The sequence below is a fragment of the Pleurodeles waltl genome, chromosome 6 (assembly GCF_031143425.1).
Source record: "Pleurodeles waltl isolate 20211129_DDA chromosome 6, aPleWal1.hap1.20221129, whole genome shotgun sequence".
Classification (NCBI taxonomy): domain Eukaryota; kingdom Metazoa; phylum Chordata; class Amphibia; order Caudata; family Salamandridae; genus Pleurodeles; species Pleurodeles waltl.
Genome location: NC_090445.1, coordinates 1,098,865,077 through 1,098,890,584, shown reverse-complemented (window position 1 = coordinate 1,098,890,584; position 25,508 = coordinate 1,098,865,077).

The following is a 25,508-nucleotide window of genomic DNA, read 5'->3' as shown; positions in this document are numbered from 1 at the left end:
GATTGGGGCAATGAGACCAGATGATGGCTTAAAAGTTACAGCACAGACGGCCATCAACAATGCATTCCAGGAGTTTTACTGGGGTTTGCAGACAGTGACAGAGCCCCTCCACCATATCACGGGCAGGGGTTTGTATGCGACCCACTGCTTGTCAAGCTGAACTTGCTACGTCAGGCAGTGTAGGACGAGCCTCTGCAACTGGAGGTGATACAAGCAGCCATCTCTCAAATTGCCCTGAATAAGATGCCAGGCACCAACACACTGTAGATTGAGTATTTTGCCACTTTCTCCACCCAAACCACTCAAACTTGCTGGGGATGTTTATTGAGGCAAAAACGACAGGACGCCTACCAGATTTGATTCAAGAGGCCCTGATAGTAGTCTTACCTAAATCTGGCAGAGATCCGCTGGGCGTTCGTTCTTATCGCCCCCTTTCACTTTCACTAATGAAACCTCAACTGTAAGATTTTAGGCAGAATGCTGGAGAACTGCCTGCTTCCTGTTATCAATACCCTTGTACATGTCAACCAATCGGGATTTATATTGGGTGTAGTACTTTCACCAATATCCACTGTCTATTACACCTCATACACGGCACTCCGGTTGAAGCCTTTGATCAGGTGGCTGTGTTGTTAGACATCGAGAAGACGTTTGACACCCTGAGATGGGATTTTCTCCTCTCACCCTGAATGCATGGGGTTTGGCCCTGGTTTTCTGGGATGGATATGTACTCCATATAACCACCTGACAGTGTGGGTTAGGACTGGTCAGCTGATCTTGAACAGCTTTTCTAATTGAAGAGACACCAGACAGGGGTTTGTGCTCTACCTGCTAATTCTTGCCCTTGCCATGGAGCCGCTGGCTTGCCATTTACTAGAACGGGTGCACCAATGTGGGAGTTAGTAGCTGGGTGTACACCCCATTATTTTGCTTTATGAGGATTATCCCCTGGTTTATTTTCACAAAATGGAGGCCGTCCTGCCGGGCCTCATGTGTTTGTTGGACGACTTTGGGGATATCTCAGGGTTCCAAAGGAATGGGCCTAAATCATGTCTGTTCCCCCTATTGTAGCACCCCAAAATTCACAGGGTTACCCTATTGGGGACCCATGTTCAGTGGTGCAATGATACATTCAAGTACCTGGGTGTCCAGTTCTACCACTCAGAAAAGGATATCAAGGAAGGCAATGTGGACAAAACGGTAGGTTCTATCTACTGGTCTTTTACTCTGGCAATCATTGCCCCTGTCCTCGTTGGGCTGAATGACGATCTCCAAGATACCAGTGCTACCCCGATTACTTTATTTTTTTCACTGACCTCCTGATAGTGCTCCCCAGAATCTTATTTCGTAATCTGCATGGTCTCTTGCTCAAACTGATATGGAGTGGGGGCTGCTGACTGGTTGCACTTGGCACCCGTCATTCACCTTTAACTGAAGCCAGACTTGGTGTGCCCAATTTTGAGCTGTATTATGCAGCAGTGCAGCTGCAGTGGCCGATGGCCTGGCAGAGGATATCCTCATTCTTGAAAAAGCACCCCTCCACGAGGTCTAAGATAACATGAACATCGACACAAGGCTGTCTGATTCAACCATCTGCCCCTGGCATGAGAAGCGCCAGATGACCGTTGCCGGAGCTCTGTTGGCAAAGATTTGTACAGGACAAAGGGCTTCACCCCCCATACTCTCCATCCATTGTCACTCACTGTTGTGGCACAATGACATGACAGATGTCCATGGTGGGACGTAGGAGCCGACCAACTGGTTGAACTATACTATGAGGGCAGCCTCATGGATTTCAAGATGTCATGGACACTTATGGCATGATGCTTGTCACTTTTTGACATTCAAAATACACACAAAAGTACGGGGTTCTCTAAAAGAGGACGTCGCGGATATTAGCGTAGCCCTGGGTTGTATGTATTCCTATTTGGAAGGGTAAAGTCAGTGGAATGTCAGTTGGAAATTGCCGAGTGGAACAGCGAGGGGTGGGAAGAAAGGGATTTCCTTTTACGGACTAGGTGGTCTCACACACTATATAGTGTCATGCTTCATCATTTGACCACCTAGACCCACCCAGGTAGGACAGTGCCACCTGGGCGGACTCAACCTCACTGTTAAAGGAACAGGAGGGAGTGCGTAAATAAACTTGTTTCTGGAAAGATCAGGATCCAGCTAATCTACTGAAAAACTAAAAACACCTAAGCGGACACCTGTGAAGAGCAACAAATTTAATGGTGGTGTCTGACTGGTGTAGTTAAAAAGGGGGGTTGGGACACCTCTGTGAGGACAAGGACTCACAGGGTCACCTAATTAATTACTAGCCAACATGTTTCTGCCCTCAAAAGTGAGCCAATGAAGGTCTCGGGGCATTCGTCAGGGCCTAGGATCCCTACGTCTCACGTTGGAGGAAAATACTCTATGGGGAAATCAAAGAGTGAGAAAATGAAAAATGAATGATCTACCTTACCCAAGGAATTACCTTGAGGCGGCCCTTTTCTTAGAGGCAGCTAGCCTCTGGTATCCAGGAGGGGGAGTGTCCCCTTATAGTCACACATACATCAAAGGGGACGCTCGCCGTGCGCCTACTTCGTCCTCTCCTTGAACCGCTTGTGACTTTTTGACATTCCACACCAAACACCACGCATTGCTCACCAGAAGGAATGCAGGTGGACCCTCCCACATGATACTCGTCATGCAATCTCTGTTCTCTACATGTCCCTCAATTCCGCACTGCTGGATTACTCAGTGGGGGTGCACACCAGATGGAACGGAGTGTTGCCTCAGATAAGGCTTGGTCCCGGGCTCTTCGACGGACGAAGGACATATCTTGTAACCTGGGATTCTGATTCACACAGTTCAATTATGTCCAATATATTTACCACTCCCCTCAGTGCACTAAGTGCATGTTGCTGACGCTGGCCCCTGAATTCCCTAGGTGTAAACTACTAGATGCTGGGTTTATCCTCATGGTATGGGATTACCCAATGTTACACCTGGTCAGGCAAGTGGTCACTATCACAGTTGCTGAACTCGCAGAGCAAATCCTGGCCCCAACATCGGAATCCTGTCTGTTGAGACTTCGCTCCAGAGCAAAGGGTGACAGAGAACTCCATATGTTCATTGACCTCACTTATGTCTTGTTGAAAAGGCAGATAGCAATGATGTGGAAAGTGCCTGCCCCACCCGATCTCCAGCACTGATTTGGCCACACTGCTTCAATGGACGCGAGCAAAAGCTGATGCCCTTAAGTTGTTCCATATGAGAGGATAAATGGACTGGTGGTGAGTGTTGGGAAACCTATTTAATTAACGTTGAAGGAAAAATGACACACATCTACCAGAAGTTGCAACATCACACTGCGGAGGTGGGTCAACAATCACATTACTGATGGAGAGTTCATTTCCATGTGGCAAGGGAGTGATGAAGCGACCGGGAGCACCCCACCAGAAGGCTCCATGCCCTGACATGGTCCCTATTGGGCCTGGGGCCCACCACTCCACTGGGCTACCACTGACTCTTCGATATGGGAGCACTCTGCCTCATTGTGTGGTTATTTTTTATGCCTGTGCAGCACCCTTGTCAAATAACCCATTTTCTGATTGCCCTCTGTTGGCCAGGCCAAATTGTATGACACGATTCACCCTTCCTCAAAGTAGATTCCATGGTTATAACTATGTTTCAAAACAATTTATAAATTTTTCCAAGAAGATACAGCCGGAAAGAAACAAAGAAGGATATTGGTAATCATTATCAAGATCAAGTGTTATGTACATATTGACAGTAATCACATAATTAGTAGTATGTATTAATACAGTTATGTTGCACCACATAATACATATGGGGGGTCATTCCAAGCTAGGCGGGCGGCAGGAGCCGCCCGCCAAGCGGGAACCGCCAGAAGACCGTACCGCGGTCACAAGACCGCGGCGGTCATTCTGGGTTTCCCACTGGGCTGGCGGGCGACCGCCAAAAGGCCGCCGCCAGCCCAGTGGGAAACACCCTTCTACGAGGAAGCTGGCTCCGAATGGAGCCGGCGGAGTGGAAGGTGTGCGACGGGTGCAGTAGCACCCGTCACGAATTTCAGTGTCTGCTAAGCAGACACTGAAATTCAAAGTGGGGCCCTCTTATGGGGGCCCCTGCAGTGCCCATGCCATTGGCATGGGCACTGCAGGGGCCCCCAGGGGCCCCACGACACCCCTCACCGCCATCCTGTTCCTGGCGGTCGAAACCGCCAGGAACAGGATGGCGGTGAGGGGGTCGGAATCCCCCATGGCGGCGCAGCAAGCTGCGCCGCCATGGGGGATTCCTCAGGGCAGCGGAAAACCGTCGGGAGACCGCCGGTCTTCCGTGTCTGACCGCGGCCAAACCGCCGCGGTCAGAATGCCCTTAGGAGCACCGCCAGCCTGTTGGCGGTGCTCCTGCCGACCCCGGCCCTGGCGGTCCTTCGGAATGAGGCCCATGATCTCTTATCTCATAATCCGTTGAGGGATGGAAAGAGATAGAAAGAGGTAGAAAGAAAGAGAGCTATAGAAAAGAAAGGAGGGAGATGTCGTCTTGCATATATTGTTTCCAAGTTTGGAGTTCAAATCAGTTAATCCGAGAGGTAGAAGTCTCAGCAAAAAATGTATATAGGCGTCAGGTGTCTCGATTAAGGGGGTTTAATTTTCTGTAAGTATAAATCTAACTTATTCCATAATTTCCGTTTGGTGTAGCAGTTGAAGTTGTTGTTGGATACAATGTTATCCACACTTCTCGTAAAACAGATCCAGGCCCACCAAGCTTGTTAGGATAAATTTTGCTATGATTTCCATTCACATTAGATATTTTTATGACCTATGTTCTGTAAGAGATCTAGTAGGTACATATCACTGGGACTTATATTTACGTTAGGATGTTGAGACCATGGTGGCAGGAATACTAAATGGAAGTTAAGGGGTGTGGAGGTTTCAAAGATGTCGTTAATTGTTTTTTGGATCCCGCCACAAGAGTTTTTGAGTTCCCAACAGTGGAATAGCATATAGTTGAGTGAGCCAGATGATTCTTTACAGATCCAACAACTATAACAGTCTATTAATCACAATTTTCATAGTTATTCAGGTGTCCAGTAGAGCCTGTGTAATGTCCAATATTTGCTTTGAAGTAAAATGGCCAATATTCTGTTTTTAAGGGCAGATGGCCATAACTTTTTCTATGTGGCTTCACTAACATTGGTGGTAAGGGTCGTGTCTGAGGGGTTATTCCATTTAAGGTGGACATCGATATGGGTCTTTGGTTGGCAGTAGAGGCTGTTAGAATTTTGTATATGGAGGAGGCTGCATGAGTTTGGTGAGATTGTTTGGTTAGTAAGGATATTAAGTCACTAGACTGAGGTTTGGGGGTCTTATTCAGGACAACTTTTATTTTCACAAAGTTGCAGAATTCAGTGTTGTTCAGATTATGAGAAGCATGGAGATCAGCATATATTTTAGGGTAAGGTGGGAGTTCAAGATATTTAATCAGAAGGATCTTATTTGAAGTCCAGGATGGCTACAGAAGGGTTTTATCATCAATTTTATTTTTTGGATTGTTCATAGGGAGGCATATTGAGAATTTTGGATTTTATTTGGTAGTTTTCTGTCTAATGATTTGAGTCCATAGAATGTGTCCTTAATCGAACTGTTTGAGTCTGTGAGTGACAGTATTTTCATGGTTGATGCAAGATTATTTAGTAAGGTTTTATTAGCAATTTTTCTAAGTTCACCCGCAGTGGTGTCTCACAAGAGTTTTAATTTATCCATTAGACAGCCTGCTTGATTTGAAAGGAAAGTTGGTATTTTTAGACATTTGGTAGGTTTAAGCCTCCAGACTGCTTGTTTAGATTTAACTTTTTGAAATGTTCTACTTGTTTTCTTTTTCCATATGAATTCTGTGGTTAGGTTGTTTGTATTGATGAAGAATTTCGCAGAGAGCTGTATGGGTAGCATTGATAGGGTAAAGTTGATTTGTGGATCAATCCTCATTTTGATGCATTCTAACCATCCCCACAAAGTCATGAATTTTGGCGACCAATTAGAAAGCAAATCTTTAATTTTTTGGAGTAGTTTGTCTTCTGCTGTTTTCTTAGTATCTTCTGGGCTATTTCTAAAAGTGATGCCTAAGTGTTTAATGTTTGTGGGTCCCAGTGTAGTTTGGAATTATGTAATATAGAGACAAACGCTGTCTTGTTGAAGGGAAATATTTCAGTCTTGTCTGAATTTAGGGAATAGCCTGAAACTTTATCATAAAAAGTTATTACTTGGAGGATGGTGAGGATAGCTCTTTCAGGCTCTAAATTGAAGATGAGTACATCATCAGCGTAAGCGGCAACCTTGTATGTAATATCATCAAAGGGAATACTTGGTATTGTTATATCTGATCTGATTGTTGATAAGAGTGGTTCTATTGCCAAAAGTTATAATAGGAGAGAGAGAGAAAGGGCAGCCTTGTTTCGTTCCTTGAGATAGGTTGATTTTGTCTGAGAGAAATACATTGGTTTTAATGCTGGCAGATAAGTTAGAGTATAAAGCAAAAACATATCTAATAAAGGTTTTCCCCAGGTTAAGTTTTTGCATGATGGTTCTCAGAGAGGTGCACAAGACCTTAGCAAAGGCCTTTTCAGCATCTAATGCCATGGCAATTGCGGGTGGTTCATCAATTATATGCAGAAAAATCTTATGTTGTTCGCTCCATGTCTGCCTTTAATAATCCAAGTTTGTGATCGATTTATAAGGGATGGGAGGACTTTTTTAAATCTGTTTGCAAGGAATGCTCCATACATTTTACAATCCAGGTTCAGGAGGGAGATGGGTCTAGTTTTTCACTTTGAGGCTGTCTTTTGTTTCTTTATGTATCACCATGATAATAGCCAAAGAGGCGGACCCCGAAATCATGTGATGGAAAATGTATTCCTGATGGGGCGTGAGATCACTTTGAAACATTCTATAGAATATGGTGGTTAGTCCATCTGGACCCTGAGCTTTGCCTCATTTTAAGGACTTGGTCGCCTTTGTGATTTTGGGTTGTGTAATGGGCTGATTTAGCTTTATATGGTTTGAATCAGTGGTTTCAGGGAGGGATATCATTTGGAGGTAATCATTGCATTCCTTGGGTGTGGGTTTATGCTTAGGACTGTATAAATCCTGGCAAAATTCTCTACAGATGTTTGTTATTTCCAAAGGGTTCAATGTTGCATAATCTGATTTATTTCTGATTGAGAGAATGTGATTTAGGTTACTTTGAATTTTTAGGTAGTTTGCCAAAGTTCTACCCGCTTTGTTGGAATCTAAAAATGTTCTAATTTTCATGTTTTGCACCCATCTATGTGCTCTTTTACTTAATATTTTATTATATTCGTATTTGAGGACTTTCGGTTGTGATAATGTTTCTTGGGGGGTCATAACAACCCTGGCGGACGGTGTTAAAGCAGCGGAAATACCGCAAACAGGCCGGCGGACAAAAAAAGGGAATTATGACCCTGGCGGTAACCGCCAACAAAGACAGCCACTTTAACACTTCGCCCGCCACGGCGGGACAGACAAGCAGCGCGGCGGTCACCGCCAACAGACAAGCGGAAGACAATGTACCGCCCACAGTATTACAACCCGCCAATCCGCCACCTTTTCAGGGGCGGATTCACCGAGGATAAAAACACGGCCGAAACAGCTTTTGCTATGGGAAAACGCTCACCTGAACATATCCCACGAGGAATCGATGGAGCCGGAACTCCAAATACTCCCTGCCCTTGTGTTTCTGCTCCTCTAGGACCAACAGCTATGTAGGCGCCGCAGACAACGGTGAGTACTGCACCTACGACATGGGGGAGGGGAGAGGCAAAAGTTAGGGGGACACCCACCAAACACCCCCACCCCCACCCTCGCATATTACAACATACACAACAATGCATTCTCAAAAAATCACAGTAACAACCCACAATCCCCCCGGAAGAATGAATACACAAAGCGAAAATCAGTCAAACAATGTAATGTGCCAATATACATGTCATACAAAAATATACAGATATATATTTGAAAATCAGTCATAATTATATACAAGACGAGAAGTAGTGCAGATATGTACATAACAATGTCCGTGCACCAACAGTCCAAAAATGCATGGGCGAAGCCCACTAACGATACCTGACCACAATCGGAGAGAACACTGCCGGGGCATCAGATAGAAATACTACAGGCACTTCAGGGGGAAGGGAAAGAGGGGGCACCTCAGCCGGATGACTGCAAAGCCAGATCCACGACGGGGCTCCATGCCCATTTATGCCATCCTGGGAAGTGCAAAGCCACTGTCTCTCAAGTCTATACAGTGGGTGGTTTGCCCACTCTGCCATCCTGGGGAGTGCAAAGCCACAGTCTCTCAAGTCTATACAGTGGGTGGTTTGCCCACTGTGCCATCCTGGGGAATGCATAGCCACAGTCTCTCAAGTTGATGCAGGTCTCTACTGGTACTGGGGGGGACTGGTGCCCAGACTGGATGAGTCTCCCCGTGAAAGGTCGTGTCCTGTCACTGTCCCAGCTCCACATGGGATAAGGATGCCTGATGTGGCGGGCCTTTCATTCCTACCCGGTGCATTGCCCTGTTCAGCGGTGCTTTGCCATGGCGGTCTTTGCCCTGTTCAGCGGTGCTTTGCCATGGCGGTCTTTGCCGTGTTCAGCGGTGCTTTGCAATGGCGGTTCAGGACTGTTCAGCAGTGCTTTGCCATGGCGGTTCAGGACTGTTCAGCGGTGCTTTGCCATGGCGGTCTTTGCCCTGTTCAGCGGTGCTTTGAGGTTCTGATAAGGACATTGGTGTGTGTCATGACGTTCTCTACACTGGACATTGGTGTGTGGCATGACGTCTTCTACACTGAACATTGGTGTGTGGCATGACGTTTCATCATTGCCCAGCGGGGCTGTGGCAGCCGGGGCCCTCCAGGGCACTGACTCCGGCGGTGGCGGTGGTCTCCTGACCAGTGACGATACTTGGGCCCTCCTGGGCTGTGACTCTGGCGGTAGTCTCCTGACCAGTGATGATACTTGGGCCCTCCTGGGCTGTGACTCCGGCGGTGGTCTCCTGACCAGTGACGATACTTGGGCCCTCCTGCGCTGTGACTCCAACGGTGGTCTCCTCACCAGTGACGATACTTGGGCCCTCCTGGGCTGTGACTCCGGCGGTGGTCTCCTGACCAGTGACGATACTTGGGCCCTCCTGGGCTGTGACTCCGGCAGTGGTCTCCTGACCAGTGACAATACTTGGGCCCTCCTGGGCTGAGACTCCGGTGGTGGTCTCCTGACCAGTGACGATACTTGGGCCCTCCTGGGCTGTGACTCTGGCGGTGGTCTGTGGACCAGTAACGACGGTGCTGGCGGTTGTGTCTCGACCGCCGGAAATGATGGCGCACTTCTCCGCCGTGACACTCACAACAGGCTGGGGAGACTTCCTCTGGCCCTTCCCCGCCTTTGGTGGAGTCACAGCTGACTCTCCAATCCCCTTGGAACCCATGTCAGTTGTTTTCCCATCAGGAGTCTTAACACGGTCCCGTCGTCCACTCTCCAATTTTGGAGCCTCTACAGGGGGTGGGCTGCCAGTGCCTTGGCTCCGGGTCCTACTGCCTGCCCTGGTGGCCGGTGCACTCCAAAAACCTTGAACAGGCACCACTGGTATTGGAGGCTTTTTGGCTGAGGCGCTACGACGGGACTGATGAATTGGAGGGGGGGGGTGGGGGCAAAAAGGTCAACTTTACAGAGGGACAGTTTCTGACGAACACTGGGATGGGTAGCTGGAGGGGGTCTGGGAGTGGAGGAAGAGGAGCTGGTTGTCGGAGGTGTCACTTTAGGTGTTTTGGGTGCAGGTGCGGGTACTGGAGGCTGTCGTGAGGTGGATGGATGTTGGGTGAGTGATTGCCGGCGTTTGTGTACTTTGGGAGGGGGCGTCACAGACACACTGGGAGACGACACAGGGGACGTGTAAATGGCAGTGGAGGTGGTGAGTGCAGGTGAGCGGCTTGTGGTGCCGGGTGTCCTGGTGCGATTCATGGTGCCTGTAGATGTGGTGCATGCAGGTGTGTGTGTAGACGAGACTGGGAGGGAGGAGGGAGAAGAGGAGGAGGGGGACACAGTGGAGGCAGTGGATGTTGCTGTGTCTGTATGTCTCTGAGGCTTGCGTGAGTGCCTGTGGTGTGTGTGGTGCCTATGTTTGCTTGAGCTACTTGGGTGTGTTGACTTGTGTGCATGCTGGTCTGTAGGTGTGCTTGGGGTGGGGGGGTACAGGAGATTGGGTCTGGGTGGAGGAAGTTGGAGGGGGGAGGCTAGACACAGGGACAATGGCTGCCATCAGTGCTGAGGCCAAAGATTGCAGGGTTCGCTGAAGGACAGCCTGACCAGAATGAATGCCCTCCAGGAATGCATTACTGTGTTGCAACTCTCGTTCTACACCCTGGATGGCATTCACAATGGTAGACTGCCCAACAGTGAGTGACCTGAGGAGGTCAATGGCCTCCTCACTGAGGGCAGCAGGGGTGACAGGGGCAGGGCCTGAGGTGCCTGGGGTGAAGGTGATGCCCACCCTCCTGGGTGAGCGGGAGCGGGGCGAACGCTGAGGGGCTGCTGGGAGGGCGGTGCTGGTAGGTGAGGTGGCGGCTGTACCTGTAGAGGTGGGGGGCACAGATGGTGCCGCTACCACAAGGGAGCCCACATCGTCGAACGAGTCTGTGTCGCTGCTTGGTGATCCGGTGGCCGACGTGAAGCTCCCCTCGCCCTCCGTCCCACTGGTGCATTCAGAGTCCGTGGTGTGGCCCTCCATGGCCATGTGGGATGCAGCTCCCTCGTGCTCCGGTGCCACTGTACCTCCGCCTGTTGATGCTGATGTACAAAAGGACAGGGAGAGCAGAAAAAGGGGGGGAGAAAGAGGGTTTTAGTGCATGGCATACCGCTACCGTTGGCAGACAAAACAAACGCAGCTGCCCAATGCATTACGCCGTGCTCCTGCCCTCTGCACATGCAATTTCTGGGATATGGCCTATGTGGACATCTGCGCACATGGATGCCACAGGGGCAACTATACCTCGACTTGGCACTCTGCTGAGGTGGGGTAGAGTGCCACATGGCCTACATTACGGAGGGGCCTTGCCTACCTAACTCTCCCTGGCCTAGGGACACCCACAGCCCACCTCCCCACCCAGACACCTCCACTGCACGTAAAGTCCGCAGAATGAGGTTGTACTCACCCCCTTGTGTCTGCTGTGATGCCCTCAAGCGCCCATCCAACTCCGGGTAGGCCACTGCCAGGATCAGGAACATCAGGGGGGTCATGGTGCGACGGGCACCCCTTCCACGTTGGGAGGCCATCCCCAGCTGAGCCTCCGCCGTCTTCTTGCTGCAGCGGCGAATGTCCTCCCATCTCTTACAGCAGTGGGTGCCCCGTCTCTGGTGGGCCCCCAGGGTCCAGACCTACTTGGCGATGGCACGCCAAATGTCCCTCTTCTGGTGGGCGCTGACCTACATGACATGCACAAGGAAAGAGGACCAGTCATTACCAAATGCACCGTCGTTGTGAGTGGCCCCTCCCTACTCTGGCCATGTGGCCCATTCATTCCCATGCATTAATGTTCTATGAACTCTGCCCCCTTACCTCTTCCAACCAGCCCTCTCCACCCAGACCTAGCCCATACAACGTGCTCCCTGTGTACTAACCTGTTGGTCTGGAGGACCGCAGAGTAGCGTGTACTGGGGGAGGACCCCGTCTACAAGTTTCTCCAACTCCTGAGCAGTGAAGGCAGGAGCCCTTTCCCCAGACGCAGCAGCCATCGTCACTTCCAGACCGAGGTCACAGCAGCACAGTGTAGGTCCTGTCCTGTCGAAGGTCAGGTATCTAGTGACTGAACAGATAGAAAATGGCGGTGACGTCCGCGGAGGTGCGCATCATCAACCGCCAGCGCACCTGTTCATTGGCTCCTGGGACCCATAGGGTCCAATGTTAACCAATGCAGCATTGCGCCGCGGTCTATGACCGCCTACCGCGACGGTGTGCAACGCCAGCGCAGTTACCCCACAATCCCATTGTCCCACTTTAGAGGTCAGGCAGCCGCCATTTCAGGGGCCCACATGGCTTCATTTCCTACTGCGTCACACATAGCTAGGCCTACCCTCAACACACATACAGGAAGGGTTTTGTGAGTGGTGTAGTCTTGTGTGTCACTGTGGGTACATACCTTGAGGAATAATGACTGGTTCTTCGCTGTTGTCCTTCGTAGGCACCGTCTGCTGGGACATATGAGAAGATGGCGGAATCCTCCGGTGTACCAACCGCTGGTGGACCTGTTGACAATGGAAGAGTGACATGTCATCGTAACCTACCGGTTTGACCGTGCCACAATCCAGGAACTATGTACCCAGTTGGAGCCAGACCTGATGTCACCAATCCACCATCCGACTGGAATCCCCCCTGACATGCAGGTGCTGTCAGTGCTCCATTTCCTTGCAAGTGGGTCTTTTCAGACAACTGTGGCCATGGCATCAGGGATGTCCCAGCCTATGTTTTCCAACGTGTTGTCCAGAGTGTTGTCTCCCCTGCTGAAACACGTAAGGAGATACATCATTTTCCCTGAGGTGGAGGATTTGCCTACAGTGAAAGGTGACTTCTATGCCCTTGGACATATCCCCAACATCATAGGTGCTATTGATGGGACCCATGTAGCTCTGGTCCCCCCCCACAGGAGTGAACAGGTGTACAGGAACCGGAAGAGTTATCATTCGATGAATGTCCAGATGGTCTGTTTGGCAGACCAGTACATCTCGCAGGTAAATGCTATGTTCCCTGGCTCAGTGCATGACGCCTACATCCTGCGGAATAGCAGCATCCCTGATATGATGGGTCAACTCCAGAGGCACCGTGTATGGCTATTGGGGGACTCTGGTTACCCCAACCTGTCCTGGCTATTGACCACTGTAAGGAATCCCAGAACCAGGGCAGAGGAACGCTACAATGAGGCCCATGGGCGGACTAGGAGGGTGATCGAACGCACCTTCGGCCTCCTGAAGGCCAGGTTCAGGTGCCTCCATATGACAGGTGGATCCCTATTCTACTCACCGAAGAAGGTGTGAGACATCATCATCGCCTGCTCCATGCTCCATAATTTGGCTTTGCGACGCCAGGTGCCTTTTCTGCAGGAGGATGATCCCGATGACGGTGTTGTAGCAGCTGTGGTGCCTGTGGAGCCTGTGGACAGTGATGAGGATGAAGCTGATGAAGAAGACAACGACAACAGGGAGTCAGTCATACAGCAATATTTCCAGTGAGACACAGGTGAGAACATTTTCATTTTTAGCATTACATTAACTTTCACACGTTTACCTCTAGCCTGTTTTTCGATTTAAATCACTATTTGGTAACTGAGTTGTACCCTCCCATTACGGTTTCACAGGTGTGGTTACCTACGTGTCAACTGCTTGCATCCTGCAAGGGCTTGTGATATGTGACATAGGTATGTTAGCTTTACAATGGTACACCCATTATGACACTGTCATTGATAATACATTTTTACTAAATCACAGACTGACTCCAGATTGTTTTGTGTTTCAAGGGTGTTTATTGAAGTGCTCAGAAATGGGAGGGGGTTGTAAAATGAGGATGGATGAAAGCGGAGGAATGTCCATGGCAGAGTCCAGTCTATTAGTCTCACAGGTGCACTGCCCATCTGGGCATAGGAAGTGGAGCTGGGGCAGTTTAAGTATAGACAGGATAACAAAGTGGGACAGTGGGGTGACTATCAGGGTGGTCTCATTTCCTGGCGGGGGTCTTGCCATCTTGCTCTGTCCTGTTCCTGGATCTCAGGGACCGCTTGCGTGGTGGTTGTCCGTCTGCAGGGGGTGGGGTGCTGGTGTGTTGGTCCTGTGGCGGGGCATCCTGTCCACTAGCGCCGGCGGAGCTGGTGGGCCGTTCATCGTCCATGCTAGTGTCAGGGGCCCCTTGGAGTGCCACGGTGTCCCTCAAGGTCTGCTGTATGTCCTTCAGCATCCCTACGATGGTGCCCAGGGCGGAGCTGATGGTCCTGAGCTCCTCCCTGAACCCCAAATACAGTTCGTCCTGCAGGCGCAGGGTCTCCTGCAACTTGTCCAGGACCGTCGCCATCGTCTCCTGGGAGTGGTGGTATGCACCCATGATGGAGGAGAGGGCCTCGTGGAGAGTGGGTTCCCTTGGCCTGTCCGCCCCCTGTCGCACAGCAGACCTCCCAGTTCCCCTGTGTTCCTGTGCCTCCGTCCCCTGGACCGTGTGCCCACTACCACTGCCCCCAGGTCCCTGTTGTTGTTGGGGTGGTGGATTACCCAGGGTGCCCTGTAGTGGTGGACACACTGCTGATTGACCTGTCCTGGGTAGGGAGGTTTGGGCCCGCTGGGTGGGTGCTGTGCTGGTGTTACCAGAGGGCGGAAGGTTGGTGTTGGGCTGTGCCTGTGCAAGGGGAACCGACTGTCCCGAGGCCCACGATGGTCCGGGCTGGTCATCAGGATCCAGTAGGGCAGAGCTGCTATCGTCACTGTGGGCCTCTTCTGGGGTGGAGTGGTGTTGTCTGGACCCTCTGGTGTGGTGACGGTCCTTCGGGTTCCTGCAGGGGCATAAGAGCATGATTATTGCATATGTGTGTGTAATGGTGTGCAATGGGTGGGTGTTTGTGTACCCCAGTGCAAGCATTCCTATGTGTGGGTTTGTGTGGTAATGGTTGGGGGGGTGTACTGGGTATGTGCAGTGGGCATGCTTTAGTGATGGATGTCCATGCTTAGTTGTGTCATGCAGGGCTTGGTGTTGGGATGGGTGGTTGGTGTCATGGGTAGATTAGTGAGGAGTTGTAGTGATAGGGGAGGGGGTGAGGGAGGGGGTGTGTGATAGCATGCAGGTAGGGTGGGGGATATGATAGTTAAGATTTGACTTACCAGTGTCCAATCCTCCACCGACTCCTGCGAGGCCCTCAGGATGCAAGATGGTCAAGACTTGCTCCTCCCATGTTGTTAGTTGTGGGGGAGGAGGTGGGGGTCCGCCGGCAGTCCGCTGTACCGCGATGTTGTGCCTGGAGACCGTTGAAAGCACCTTCCCCCATAGGTCGTTCCACCTCTTCCTGATGTCCTCCCTATTTCTTGGGTGCTGTCCCACGGCGTTCACCCTGTCCACTATTCTGCGCCATAACTCCATCTTCCTGGCTATTGATGTGTGCTGTACCTGTGAGCCAAATAGCTGTGGCTCTACCCGGACGATTTCCTCCTCCATGACCCTGAGCTCCTCCTCGGAGAAGCAGGGGTGTCTTTGGCATGCCATGGGGTGGTGTGGGTGATGTGTGAGGTGGTGTATGTGGTGATGGTTGTGGTGAGTGTAGTGGTGTGTGGTGTTTTGTGCGTGGATGTTGTGTGGGTGATGGTGTTGTGTGCCTCTGTGTAGTGGGGTTGTCTATTCTGTGCTCTCTCTCTGTCGCCTTCGTCTCTAATTTTTGGTAGTAGGGGTTTGTGGGTGATGTGGGTGTGTGTTTTATATTGTATTGGGTGTGTGGGAGTGGTGTTTTGTATGGGTGTCAGGTGTGTGTATTTGGAATTGTCCAATGTGGCGGTGTTTTGGAGATGTGTGTGTATTTTGAGCGCGGCGGTGTGTACCACCAATGGAATACCGCGGTTGAAAGACCGCCACGTGGATTCGTGGGTTGTAATAGCACCTTTTACCACCAATGTTGTAATGACCCCCTTGGTCTTTTAGTCCAAAGAATTTCTAGGACCCATACTTCACTCACTCTGCCCTGCTCTGTGTGTCTCCTCTGACACGCTGGAAGCGCTTGTCCTGGAGAGTTGTGGGTGAAGAAAAGAACACTCACATCATGTGTAAGTGTCCTGGGGAGTAGAATAGGTGATTCTCGGACATTTAGGGGCTGGCTCCATGTAGGATGGCAGGCAATCTATCCTCTACGCGAGGAAGTAGGGAGATTAGGCAGCCATCTTGCCTGGGCCCAGACCACGACCCACAGTAATAACTGTTACTGATAATTGTATATGTATTTGTTACTGATGTTTTGTATTATCAAGAGTGACAGCAGCTGTACTATCGAGACAAGCTAACACCCTGTTTATAAATTGCTGGATTGTATTTCAGTGCCTGGATTTGCACTGAATACTGTTAGCTTATCATGCCTAGAAACGTAAAAAAACACAGGCAAAAAAAAGGAATGAACAGATGCACTCAGCACACACATTCAATCTGTGCCCACTGCTGAGCACTGAAGCTTTTCTATACTGTACCAGGGTGTGTTTTTTGCATACGGCAAGTGTACGCTGCACAACATTTCACCCCTCATGTTTTTTTCCCACGAACACACTTACACCCGGCACATACTTTCATAGCGCACACACCTCACAGCACTACATCTTTCCTGTCACATATTCCTCACAGGCACACACTTAGTACATGTACTAATTCCACATGTACTACACAGTACTGCTCTATCCCGGTACTGTACCCTTTCCAGGCACATATACATCCAGGGCAGGGTCAATACTCCTGTGCTCTGCAGCACTCCACATCTACCTAATATAAGCCAAGAGTGAATTAAGCATTCAGCAGCAGAATATTTTAAAAAGTGAGTAACCCTGTAGGCCTGACTAAAGTAGACTCCAGGCATGTAGAGTACAGTGATGCAGAGTAGAGTGCAGTGGCATATGGTGTAGCAACATAGAGTGCTGTTGTGTAGAGTGTATTGGCATAGAGTGCACTGGTTAAGATGAGAGTGGCGTGAAGTGCAGTGCCGTGGAGTGCGGAGAGCGGAGCAGAGTGGTGTAGATTGCAGTGGCATAGAGTAGGCAGAGGGAGTATAGTGGTGTACAGTAGAGTGCTGCAGGGTAGAGTGCAGGTGTGTAGAGTGATAAAGTGTAATGGTGTCGAGTGAAGTAGTGTACAGTGTAGTGGCATAAAGTGCAATGGTGCTGAGTTGATTAGAGTGACATACAGTAGATTGGTATAGAGTGCAGGTGCATAGTGTTCAGTGTTACACAGTAAAGTGCATTGGCTTAGAGTGTATTGGGTAAGAGTGCAGTGGCGTAGAGTGCAGTGTTGCAGACCAGCATAAAGTACAATGATGTAGAGTAGAGTTGAGCAGAGTAGATTAGTGTGGCCTAGACTAGAGTGGTGTAGAGTGCAGTGGTATAAAGTAGAATGGCGAAGAGTGCATTGGCACAGAGTAGATTCGTATAGGGTCGAGTATAAAGGTGTGGTATGAAGTGGCTTAGAGTGCAATGGCTTAGAGTGGAGTGGTGCAGAGTGCAGTGGTGTAAAGTGGAGTGCTGCAGAGTTGAGAACAGTGGTGTAGAGTGTTGCAGAATAGAGTGGAGTGGCATACAGGGTATGCATGGTATGGTAGCGCACTCCCATTTCAGACAACACATACAGTTTTACTGATAAAAGTATACAGTGCACAAACCAAATGTGTGGAAATTACATCACCTAGTGTAATGATTTTTTGATCATATTAAAATATTTGTTTCCAACACATCTAAAAATAATAAAAAATGTGCTTTGTTTGTGTTACTCATTCTGATATATTCTGAAATACTTACACAGTTCAATTAAATGTTGCTGCATGCTAAAAAAAACTCTTTCCTACCCCCAGTATCCTGCAAGGTTGTCACATAAATACTGCCACTTTGAAGTCAGAGAAAGAAAAGTTAAAAAAAGCACCCTCAAAAGACACCGCCTGACATTTGACCTCTGCCTTTGGATGCACAGCAAACATGACAAGATAAGAAGAAGATTTAAAGGTCTGTTTACAGAAAGGGAGTTTATGGAGGGATACAGAAAACACGGTTTAGGCAACAGAAGGGGCAAACTGAATCTGGAGAACCTAAAGCAATTAAAGCCAGCAAAAAGAAAGTCATAAAATGTGAGTTGCAAACCGCAAAGCAAATGGTAGTCAACAGGTGGAATGCATTCCTAGGTCAACTTTCTGAAAGTCCCCAATATGTCTTCAGCAAACCAGACACCTGTGCTGTCTAGTATGTGTAATCTAAAGAGAGCTCTTTATTTAAAGAGGGTATCCAATGCCAGGGTCAAAAAATAAGGAACTCCATTGAATTCTCTCAAAGTTTCATAATCATGAATGCACTTGGGTGTCAACAGCCATTAATCACAAGATTTCTGTACCTTAATGGCTGAAAACTTTATTGCCAATATACTATAGCTAGTCCTAAGATGTTAACGAGCTCAGTCATTCCGGCAATTATTAAAGTGATATCGTGTAGCGCAACCGGTAGCCAAATCTTCACAAGCTCAGAACTTCAAGGCAATAGATGTGAAAGCTGGAATAAGCGCCAACAGTGTTATTATGGCCCTTAAACAGTTTTTGTGTGTGTAAACAATCACGCTCAACAAGGACCACATTGAAAACCTAAAGACTGCCAAAATGAGAAGACATAAAATCATGCAAAGAGACAGAGCACAAACAAAACTTGGGTAAATATAAAAACATAACCGCCACATCTGAGCAAGAAGCATGCATGCTCACATTTGAATTAAAATAAAAACAAGCGTTGGCATAGCCAATAGGTCTTGCATTTTGGATGTGAATGCACTATTTTTGCGTTTCTATGTGTTATTGTTTAGCATTTCGCATTGCCACTACAAGCGAAAAAATACCCATAGACATGCCTGTGACGCCGTACTTACATGCATAGAAAATATTAAAGGATGTTTTGGGGGCTGCGTTCAGAGCATTAACCTGCTCCTTGAATTAGCCTACCAATATGCTTTTGGGCTACAGCCCCTTGCTGAATCAGAATCAATAAGTGCAGTGGGGGGGGGAGAGAGCTAGGTGTAGAGATGTAGATAGGTGGAGAGGTAGAGGTAGAGAGAAGGTGTAGAGAGGTAGAGGTGTAGACATAGAGAAGTAGAGGTGTAGAGAGAGAGAAGTAGAGATAGAGAGGCAGAAGTGTAGCGATAGAGAGAGAGAGGGGCATAGCGAGAGAGGTAGAGAGAGAGAGAGGGGTAGAGTTAACACGAGTGATAGAGGTAGACGTAGAGACAGAGGGGTAGAGAGAGAAGGGGTAGCAGTAGAGAGAGAGAGGCAAGAGAGAGAGATGTAGAGGTAGAGAGGTAGAAGTAAAGAGGTAGCTGCAGAGAGGTAGAGGGAGAGGTCAAGAAAGAGAGAGTGGTAGAGGTAGAGAGAGAGAGGAAAAGGCAGAGAGGTAGAGAGAGGTTTAGAGGTAGATAGGTAGGGAGGTAGAGAGAGAGAGGGGTAGAGAGAGAGGTAGGGGTAGAGGTAGAGAGAGAAAGAGAGGGAGAGGTTGAGGTAGAGAGAGATGTAGAGGTAGAGAGGTGGAGAGGTAGAGGTGAAGAGGTAGTGGTAGAGAGGTAGAGGGAGAGGTAGAGAAAGAGAGAGAGTTAGAGGTAAAGAGAGAGAGGTAAACAGGTAGAGATAGGGAGAGAGAGAGAGGGGTATAGGTGGGAAGAGAGGTATAATTATAGGTAGAGGTGAAGAGAGATAGAGAGGAAGAGGTGTAGAGATAGAGAGCCGGAGAGCTAGAGGTAGAGGGGTATAGGTATATGGAGGTAGAGGTGGATGGAGGCAGAGATAAAGTGAGGTAGAGGTAGAGAGGTTGAGGGAGAGAGGTGGAGGAAGAGATGTATAGGGAGAGGGAGAGTCAGAGAGGTAGAGGGAGGAAGAGAGGTAGAGAGATAGAGAGGTAGAAAGTTAGAAGTAGAGGGAGGTAGAGAGGTAGAGGTAGAGAGAGGTAGGGATAGAGGTGTAGAGTGGTAGAGATGTAGAGGTAGAGAGGTAGAGGTCAAGAGGTAAAGATGTAGAGGGAGACGTAGAGGTAGAGAGAGGTAGAAGTGGAGAGGTAGCAATAAAGACAGAGATAGAGAGAGAGAGAGGTGTGGAGGTAGAGATGGATGGGTAGAGGTAGAGAGGAAGGAGTAGAGGTAGAAAGAGAGTAGTAGAGGTAGAGAGAGGGGTATAGGTAGAGGTGTAGCGAGGTAGAGGTGTAGAGATAGAGAGGTAGAGGTAGAGATGTAGAGGTAGAGGTATAGAGAGAGTTAGATGGTAAAGTGAGATGTAGAGGTAGACAGAGAGGGAGGTAGAGAGAGAGATGTAGAGAGAGGGAGATGGAGAGAGATAGAGGGAGTTAGAGATAGAAGGGGTAGAAGTAGAGAGAGAGGGGGTAGAGGTAGAGAGAGAGTGGTAGAGGCAGAGGTAGAGAGAGAGGGGTAGAGGTAGAGACAGAGGTAGAGAGAGGGGTAGAGGTGGGGAGAGAGGTAGAGGTGTAGAGACATAGAGGTGTAGCGGTAGAGAGGCAGAGGTAGAGAAGTAGAGGTAGGGAGTCAGCGGTAAAGGGATGGGCAGAGGTATAGAGAGGGGGTTAGAGGCAGAGGGAGAGAGGGGTAGAGGTAGAGGTATAATTAGAGTTATAGAGAGGTAGCTGTGTAGAGAGCTAGTGATGTAGAGAGGTAGAAATAGAGAGGTAGAGGTAGAGAGGTAGAGTTAAAGGTAGAGTGGTAGAGGCAGAGGTGCAGATAGGTATAGGTGTAGAGAGGTAGAGAGGCAGAGAGGTAGAGGAAGAGAGAGGGAAAGGGAGAGTTAGAGAGAGAAGGTGTAGAGAAGTATGGGTGTAGAGATAGAGAGGTAGAGGTGGAGAGAGAGAGAGAAGTAGAGGTGTAGAGATAGAGACGTAGAGGTAGAGAGAGAGAGATAGAGAGGTGTAGAGTTAAAATGAGGGATCGAGGTAGACGTAAATACTGGTAGAGAAGGAGGGGTAGAGAGAGAGATGGGGTTGAGGTAGAAAGAGATGTGGAGGAGTAGAGGTAGAGAGGTAGATGTAAAGAGGTAGCGGTAGAGAGGGAGAGGTAGAGAAAGAGAGAGAGTTAGAGAACGAGAGAGAGAGCTAGAGGTAGAGGTAGAGAGAAGGGTAAAGGTAGAGAGAGTGGTAAAGGTAGAGAGAGGCAGAGGTAGAAATAGAGGGGTAGAGGTAGAGAGAGAGGTAGAGGTAGAGAGAGAGGGATAGAGGTAGAGAGAGAGAGATAAAGGTAGAGAGAGAGGGGTAGAGGTAGAGAGAGGTATAGGTAGAGGTGTAGAGCGGTGGAGGTGTAGAGAGGGAGGGATATAGGTAGAGAGGTAAGGAGTTACAGATAGATAGAGTTAGAGGTAGCTAGAGTTAGGGAGGCAGCAGTAGAGAGAAAGGTAGAGCTATAAGTAGGTGTGGAGGCGTAGATGTGTATAGACAGAGAGGTAGAGAGAGAGATTGGTAGAGGGAGGTATAGGTACAGGGAGGTAGCGGTAGAGAGGTAGAGGTAGAGAGAGAGATAGAGGTAGAGAGATAGAGGGGTTTAGAGAGACATGGGGTAGGGCAAGAGAGAGGTAGAGAGAGAGAGTGGTAGAAGGAGAAAGAGAGGGTTAGAGGCAGAGAGAGAGAGAGGTAGACAGAGGGGTAGAGTTAGAGGGAGAGGGGTAGAGGTACAGAGAGAGGTAGAGAGAAAGAGAAAGAGTAAGAGCGAAAGAGAGAGGTAGATGTAAGAGAGAGAGAGGTAGAGCTAGAGTGGTAGAGAGGTAGAGGTAGATAGAGGTAGATGAAGGTAGAGGCAGACAGGTGCGAAAGGTAGAGAGATAGATGTAGAGAGGTGCAGGTAGAGAGAGTGAGGTAGAGAGAGAGGTAGAGGTGCAGAGAGGTAGAGGTGTAGACAGGTAGAGGTGTAGAGGTAGAGAGGAAGAGGTAGAGAGTTAGAGGAGTCGAGAGGTATAGAGAGAGGGCGAGGGAGAGGTAGGGAGAGAGGTAGAGGTAGAGATGTAGAGATAGAAGGAGAGAGGCATAGAGGTAGAGAGAGTGGTGGTGGTAGAGAGGGAGAGGGGTAGAGGTAGAGAGAGAGGCATAGGTAGATAGGTAGAGGTGTATAGAGGTGTAGGTGTAGAGCTGTAGAGGTAGAGAGGTGGAGGTATGTAGAGGTAGAGGGATGTAGAGTTAAAGGGAGGTAGAGAGGAAGATGTAGAGCGGTTGAGGGAGAGGAAGGTAGAGGTATGGAGGTAGAATTAGAGAGAAGTAGAGGTAGAGGTAGAGGTAGAGAGAGGGACAATGGTAGAGATAGAGGTAGAGAGAGAGGTCGAGGTAGAGAGATATAGAGAGAGAGAGGTAGAGAGATAGAAGGAGATAGAGTGAGAGGTAGAGAGAGAGGGGGTAGAGAGAGAGAGAGAGGAGTAGAGAGAGAGAGAGAGAGGGGAAGTAGAGGTAGAGAGAGAGGGGGTAGAGGCAGAGAGAGAAGTAGAGACAGGGGTAGCGGTGTAGAGAGACGGGTAGAGGTAGAGGGAGAGGTCGAGAGAGGAGTAGAGGTAGAGAGAGGGGTAAGAGGTAGGAGGAAAGGTAGAGAGAGGGGTAGAGGTAGAGGGATAGAGGTAGAGAGATATAGAGTGAGAGGTATAGGTAGAATGGTGGAGGTAGGGAGAGAGGTACAGGAGAGGGGTAGAGGTAGAGAGTGGGGTAGAGGTAGAGAGAGAAAGAGGTAGAGAGAGAGGTAGAGGTGTAGAGAGGTAGAGGTAAAGAGGTAGAGGGAGGTAGGGGTAAAGAGGTATAGGTAGAGAGTTAGAGGTAGAGAGGTAGAGGAAGGTAGCAGTAGCGAGCTAGAGGCATTGGTAGAGAAGTTTAGGTAGCGAGGTAGAGAAAGGTAGAGGCAGAGAGGTAGAGGGAGGTAGAGAAGTAGAGAGAGAGGTGGCGGTGTAGAGAGGTAGAGGTGTAGAGATATAGAGCTAGGAGATGAGATAGACTTACAGTGAGATTTAGAGAGAGAGGTAGGGGTAGAAAGAGAGGGATAAAGGTAGAGAGAGGGGGTAGAGTTACAGAGAGAGGGGTAGAGGTAGAGAGAGAGGTAGAGGTAGAGAGAGAGGGGCAGAGGTATAGAGAGGTAGAGGTGTAAAGATAGAGAGGTAGAGGTAGTGGCAGAGAGGTAGAGGGAGGTAGAGGGAGGTAGCAGTAGAGAGGTAGAGGGAGGTAGAGGTAAAGGCACAGAGGTAAAGAGGTAGAGAGAGAGAGTGGCAGAGAGAGAGAGAGGTTGAGAAAGTGGTTTAGAGAGAGAGAGAAAGAGGTAGCGAAAGAGGGGATAGAGAGAGAGAATGTGATGTTGAGAGAGAGGGGCAGAGAAAGAGAGTGTTAGAGGGAAAGAGGAGGTAGAGGTACAGGGATGGGTAATGAGAGAGAGGTAGAGATAGAGAGAGAGGTGGAGGTAGATAGAGAGAGGTAGAGAGAAAGAGTTAGAAATAGAGGAGAGAGAGAGAGAGAGAGAGAGGGCGATGTCCAAGAACAAAGCGCCACCACAAACGAAACCTGAAACCTTTGGTGGCTTTCTAAACAAGGTGTTTTCACTGTTGTAGTTTTAACACATTGCTATGGACAACCAAAAAAAGAACACTAGGCCTTTAATGCCCAGATGGGAGGCGGGAGGAGGGATCATCGCACGCTGTAACAGGAGAAGGAGTGAACATAGTGTGATGGCCAACAACAATGTTTTCTTAGTGAAATCGCCTGGGAGGGAACTAAGCACACAAAGGAGGGACATTTATAAAAATGCACCAATAAAAAGACAGCATTTAAGACAAGCACAATAAAGAACAATGGCAACAGTAAGCACGGTTGAAGCCCTTAGACTGAATACAGCATTTCTTGCAGACAATGCATGTGAGCTGCCTAGGCTTGACTTAAAAAATGCAGAGGCAGTTCCTGTGCTGTCACTAAGATGTTCTCACACAGAAAAAGCACTCCGCCTAAGTTTAATAGCACTGGAAACTGATACTTGGCATGTCTATGTCTATTCTCTCAAATACCTCGGGCTGTATTATACATTGTGCCAAAGCTGTCCCATGCACCCCACAGACATCCATCTGTAAGCAGGTGCAATAACTCACTGCACTTGCCTGAAAAGGGATCTCTAACCCCCCTCAAAATTCCAGGTGCATTGCCACCTGCACTGTGAAACACAGAGCTGCTTTTAAACAACTGCTGTGTATTTCACTTGAATGCACTTCCTGGAGCAGTGTGGGTTTGTTCCTGCCCTGTGGGAAGCTCATTCTTTGTAATTCAGCACACTTTCCTTGTTTGCGCACAGTGCACATTCTGAAAGGTGTGCTGTGGCGCAAACAGGGAAACTGCACTATATTCATAATACAACAGATTAATCGAATTTTGAACCATACGTGCCAGAATGCAACATGCTTTTAGTCAAAAAGCATGGAGGGGTCACATGGCATCTCAACAAAAATAAGGGTCCTTACAGTGAGGAACAAAGCCAGACCTTAATAGCTACTTACTTAGCCGTATGTACCTTTGCTCAAATTAATCCATATTTTTTGTATATTTCTGTCTTTCAGGGTCAGCCTGGCCATCTGCCTCTTTGGTGTTTCCCTGGTAGGCTGCAGGTTAAAGGTTTACTTTCAGAGCTGGATGTCCTGTCCTGTCACAGCTGTTAAAGCCCCTGCACCCACTTCTTGTCAAGGCTCTTGCAGTGTGGGTCTGGTTGAAACATTTTTGTATGGCTGATTTTGGTTTCACATCCAGTCCTGTCTTTTAATGTGCCATGCCACTCTGTTGATGTGTGCATTGGTGGATCTATACATTTCCAATAGATGTCCCACTGAGAATGAGATTTTACAGCACACATTCCAAACGTTTGGAAGAGTTTGGCTCCTGTAGGAGGGGCTGCTCAAATTTACTAAAACCTACTAGGTTACTGCTGCTTTTCAATAAAAGAAAAACCAAAGTAGCAACACAAACACAAGGTATTCGAGTTACAGAAGCAGGACTTTCATGATGCTAAAGACGAACATCACCTAAATGAGAATGGTGTGACATCTTGTATATTCACTCACTCATCCACCTATACGGTCTCTCAAGGGGTTAAGAACATGCTCCAGAGAGCTGCCTCTAATCTACATGTCACCCACTTCTTAACTGTCCCTATTATGGGAGTGATGAAAGCTTGTGCTAGTATGCAATGCTAGATCTCTTCTGTGGGGTAGGTAGGATTGCACTTGCTGCCTTCTGTGAGAAAGGAAAGCTTGCTTTGAGGCTGCCTTGTTGTATCTTTTCTGTGAGAAAGCAAAGTTTGAACTTCTGCTACCCGATTTGATTGGGCCCTGTGATGAGGAAGCTTGCACTGATACTGCCTAGCTGTATGTGTCTTTTAGAGGAGGGTAGTTTGTACTGTTTCTGTCCAAGCTGTGCCTGTTCTGGAATAAGGTTTTTTCCAGCTCCTTACTCCATCTTATGAAAAAGGATATATGAAATGCACACCGATAACATGTTCTATGAATCAGGGACTGTTTCAATGTATTTCATGTGAAATATCTTTAATCATGAGAAAGACGCCTGACAACTTAGGAGAAATATTTAAGTGCTGAAACGTGTTGGTGGAAAAGACAAGCAGGGTCCATTGTTTGCCCTACCAGTTTTTAATCTTGTGTTATGGAGACACCAGTAAAACATGTTTACCTCATCAACATACTACTT